We start from the raw sequence: 5,330 nt of genomic DNA, 5'->3' as shown, positions 1-5,330 counted from the left end.
TGAAAATATTATTGCCTTGGCGTCGCCGGTCCCGCCCCCTTCGCGTCGCTTCGCGCTGCCCAACAGGAAATCACGGCTCTACGTGTCTTGACTTTGTATGTAAACTCACCTCCCAGAGCGCTCGCTTCACTTTTGGTCTGAAAGCACCATTAGACTCAAATCCTTTCACAATAGACCAACTAAATTCACATTGAACTCCATCATTTTCAGTGATTGCATTCTGTTTGTTTAATCATTATTGTTTTATTTCTTTAAACAACTTTCTCGCTTTGTATTCACCTTAGTTAGTTAATAAATTTCACCGTAATCACAGGAACTGTGTATGTATACTGTTTAATTCCAGGTCACTGGACGGAGGATTCACGACTTTGAGATGAGATTGACTGATTACATTTATAGAAATGATTAAGCAATTACTACTAACTGATCACTAGGAATAATTGCGTAATTATTAAAACTATACCCAGGGAGTCCTGAGGCCCTGGGCGAACGGAATTTCAGGCGGTGCCCCGAAACAACGGGAATTTTATGAATTAATATTTCTGAATATTAATATTCATAATTTTATTAACAGTAGCCTACATAAGTACACTACACAATTTATTTAGTTATTTTTATTATTTCAAAGCAGGTCCATCAGCCTCCACCTCTACCACTATCATTGGTGTCAGCCAAGAAGCAGACAATGCAAGTTTAGGCCTACATCGACAATAAATATTAGGGCTGACCCAAATAGTTGAAGATTCGATGGGCGGAGCCTGATTCGACTGTCAATCTCACAGTCAAAGCTTCGCAGTGAAACAAGGATCATGCCATTTTGGCAATATGAGGGATCTCAACGTCTGATTTTACATACAACTACCAGTTTTCTCCCAAAAAGTTAATATACTGCCTATTACAATATACATTTCAACATTTAATGCGGTAGATAAATATGTAAAAAGAAAAAAAACCTTGCAATAAATGTTTTTAAAGTGCGTGAATAAATCCAAAATTGTAAACCTAAACCTGGGTCGTCAGTGCGCATGTGTAGTGGCAGGAGGAAAACGTGATGAAGAGACGGAGCCACAGCTTTTCCAGTGTTGTGTTGAATTGTCCGCACCTCGCAGGACTTTAGGATAATTCATCATCATTGATGAACCACACAAAGACTATTATATCGTTTTTAAACAGCCGCTACTTGAAATAGACCCGCGAGGAACCGTTACGTGCATGCAGTTGTCGGCAGCACAGCAAAAACTCTGCACAAGCCCGGTGAATGGCAGGCGGTTGAGAAAAATGATGCAATCTACTGTTTTGTAGTTTTTGTCTCTTGTTTGGCTATTATTACAGATTTAAGCTTTGGTCAGTCATTATTCATCACTAAGTTCATCCGTGTCCACTGCCACTAAGCTCAGTAGCACTGATAGTATCATATGTGTCCTGTTTGACTTTAAACATAGTATATATAATAATATGGAGTTATTGTTTTAATCAGAATCAGCTTTATAGCCAAGTAGGTTTAAAAATTTGCTTTTTTGTTTCTGTGCTAAACAAACATGGCAGGCTTAACCAAATGGTACCTGGCACCTATTTCCAGGAAAAACGCCTAAAATAACATACCCAAAATAAATCAGTAATATCTGATTATAATATGCATAATTCTGGTGTCCTTTGAAAGGTCAGAAGCTAAGGAATATAAATCCATTGTACATTAACATATTTATTTTACCATTACAGACTACATGGAGATGCAATACAGAAAAAATACGATATTTTCATCCTTGCCTGGTAAAAAAGGTATATTTTAATGCAATAAACCATCAAAGCCATCATAAGATAGCTTATAATGCACCTGAATATCTTTTAATACACCTTGAATACAAATGTAACTGTAAATTTGATGAAAAGAAAATGATGAAATATACCAGGCGAATTTCCATGTTTTGGCCATATTTACTGTTTATTGGGAGTTATCTTCAAAACATTATTTCTCTCCATACAACCATGTTCCAAATAACATAAAGCTTCCAAAACATTGAAATATTGATAAAAACAGTCAATATTCCTATGACCAAAAGCACTCCCATGCTTTATAGGCCACAGACGAATTGATTGATATCCTGCATTTCTGTGTAGCGCCTACGGGTCACGCCAGCAGAGGCCGATAAAGAAAGTAAACTCTCCTTCTCTACTTCAATCTTATGACAGAAACGAAACTTATCAGCTAAGCCGACCTCACCAAGATGGCGGCCCGCCAGATGGTCTCTGTTGACACAAAGGACCGCTGTTTTTGGACGGAAAACAGCTAGAACAGCGAAAGGTCTGGTACCAAGTGGTTAAGAACATAAGAAAGATTTGTCGGGTCTTATTTAAAAACAAGAGATATTTCTGTGTCATATATAGTGACAACGCCTGACAATCAGAGGGGCCTCCAGCTAAATTTTGATCAGGGCCCCCGAAGGCCTAGGGCCGGCTCTGCACAAGGTGAAAAGAGGAGCTGCAGCAATGTGCAGTATAACAAAAATATGGTGTTTTTGAAAATGAAACCATGTAAACATGTTCTGGTATAACCCCTAAATAAGATTTTGAACCTGAAAATGAGCATAATGTGACCATTTTAAGAATAGGTTTCTATACGCTTTAGTGTCACTGTTACACTACCCAAGTGAAGTTTACCCTGAAAATATCTTACTCATTCTGTGTATTTTATTAAAGAATAAGTTGCATATTGCAGCTTTAATACCAGTTCAAGCCTTGCTGATACTCTCTGTATCGCTATATACCCATAATCTCCTTAGTGAGTGGCCTCTGGGGTGTACTCAAAATGGTCACAAGCCTGATATCTTCAGCAGAGGGCAGAGGTTGAAGGAAATGGCTTTTAGCTCCTTGACGTCTTTACATAACACCATAAAGCTGGTCCCATGTGAATAGAAGACTTTGTAGGGAAAAGTCAGCCGGCTGGAGGATTAGAAACAGCTTTCTCTCCTCTTCTGTCTTCCTTGTTTCTCTGATTTTTCTTTCTTTTTTCTTCCAAATCTTTTTCTCTCTCCGTGCTTGTTCTGACATTTCTCCTCCTCCTCCTCTTCCTTCACCTTCATCTCTTGTCCTGTCCGTGTCCGTGGGTTTTTCATCTGTAAAAACCCAAATTGCTGGATTAGGCCAAAGTCACCTTGCACTCGCACTTCTACTCTCAGATGAGGGAGGGACACGCACAAACATGCACGGTCTTCCATCTACGCACTCTCTCACACCTACCTCGTCTCAATCACACAGACACTTCAGAGTTCAGGATGACCTTAATGGAGGAAAGATGCATTACAAAAGGTTTAAAGGAAAGGGCAAAGATTATGGTGTGCCCAATTGTTCAATTCTGGATGAAGGTAATTCCACAGGCTGTGGTTATCTTATCTTTTTGATATCGGTGAGATAAACTCGACTCGTGAAGACCGGTATGATTCCTATATGTCCATGAAGCACATTAGAGCCATCTTTTCACACAATGTCATGTTTTCATTAGAAGTCGTTTGGTTTCCAGAGCTCCACACATCTCTGTTGTGGGCTTATTAACAAATTCATGATCCACTTAACTCGGCTCATGAGCTCATTGTTTTGGTTTTACGGCACGCAACCTTTCGACAGAAAGGTTGAATCCTGTATGGTGCTGATAATTTTTCACATTCAAACCGCAACTCATAAGAAACACCGGCAGCAGGAATCAGCATTACACTTCAAGTCCCACTGTACATGTCACAATCATTCATTGGGTTAGTGGCATCCTCCCAAACTGGTGTCTGGCAGCTGGTGTTAACAGCAATAGCTTTGTTGGCTGGTGCCCCAAAAAGCCAAACTTAGGGTTGGCGATGGTACAGAGGATAAGACACATGCCTTTGGTGTGAGAGACCTGGGTTCAATTCCCACTGTGACACATCCACCAATGTGTCCCTGAGCAAGACACTTAACCCCTAGCTGACCTCTAGTTGACATGTATAGCAATTGTAAGTCGCTTTGGATAAAAGTGTCAGCTAAATGTAATAAAATGTAAAACAGCAATTCAATGGCAGCTGGCAAAGTTATTACCGTAGATGCCACAAACAGTGGCAATTATCATGGCATATATGGAAGAATGAAAAGAGTTTGAGAGAATGTTTTCTCCACGCACAGGCAAATTGCCAGGTAAAGAGGACATGACTGTTGCACTGTGGGTTTTGGAAAGTGTTGAATGTTGCCTCCCTAATTCTGATGATGAAAAGTTGTGTGGGCGAGTGGGTTAGATAATAACATTTGAAGCATACTGAAGATCATTTTGGTGAATGATTATATTTGCGTTCTTGTATGGTATGATGCGTTATGATGTGTAAATTCTTAGACCATTATACTCTAAATTGTTATTATTAATTATTGGAGAAATATAATAGTCTACATAGTTATCACTTAAAGTGTTATTTTTATCTTAATCATAGTTATGTTAAGTTTGATTGTTTTTGCTTTAAATGATGAGGTTATTGATGTAAGGTTGAATCATTCCCTCTGGTATTCCCTCTATATCTTCTCTTTGCGTTGTGTGTTATTTACTATTACTTGGTGAGAAATAGATGACTCAGCAGTTTTGTAGAGATCCAGAAATGGAAAGTTACAGTGAAAGAGATGACTCAGAAGTTTAGTTAAGCCAGAGATTAAAAAGTTACAGTGAAATAGATAGAAAATGACAATCCACTAAATGCTGAAAGGTCAGGACAGATTAGGGACCAGGTGGTGCAGTGTACAGTCAGGCAAATGTCTCTGCTAACCAGCAGCATAGCGAATCTACAATCACTTGGCTGTCTGGGAATTTCCCCATATCCAGGTGCAGCAGGAAAGAGAGCCAAGAGATGACATATGGCTTAGAAACAAAAGGAGGTCCAAAAGAAGTTTAAAATCAGTTGTTACATGGCTTCCCCTGGCTGTGTGAGTTCATTATGCTTTGTGGATCAGTCTTAGATTTAAAGTATGGACTCCTCAGTCATTCCAACAATACTGTCGCCTTTAAAGTAAAAATATTTTCAAGGTTGTCTGAGTTTGTGCTTTGCTATAATTTGTGCTATGATTTTAGGAGGGAAGAGATTGAGACAGCGATAGAAAAGAATCATGTAAATGAAAGGTAATAAACAGTACCACATAGTACTTGAAGGATTATTGTAGAGTCCAGTGGGTATGGAGAGAGAGAGAGGACAGAGAAGAGGCATTTAGAGAGGGAGACAAAGGCTGCGTTCCAATCCACAGTTTACATAAGCATGAAAAAGGTTCATATGAGCATTGTTGTTTTTAGGTAACCTAACCTCTGAAGTAATTATATAAATAATGATAACATT

The sequence above is a fragment of the Micropterus salmoides genome, unplaced genomic scaffold (genome assembly GCF_014851395.1).
Source record: "Micropterus salmoides isolate LMB-PRFRI ecotype aquatic unplaced genomic scaffold, ASM1485139v1 Ms_hic_scaffold_2, whole genome shotgun sequence".
Taxonomy (NCBI): Eukaryota; Metazoa; Chordata; class Actinopteri; order Centrarchiformes; family Centrarchidae; genus Micropterus; species Micropterus salmoides.
Note: the sequence above shows the minus strand (reverse complement) of the source record.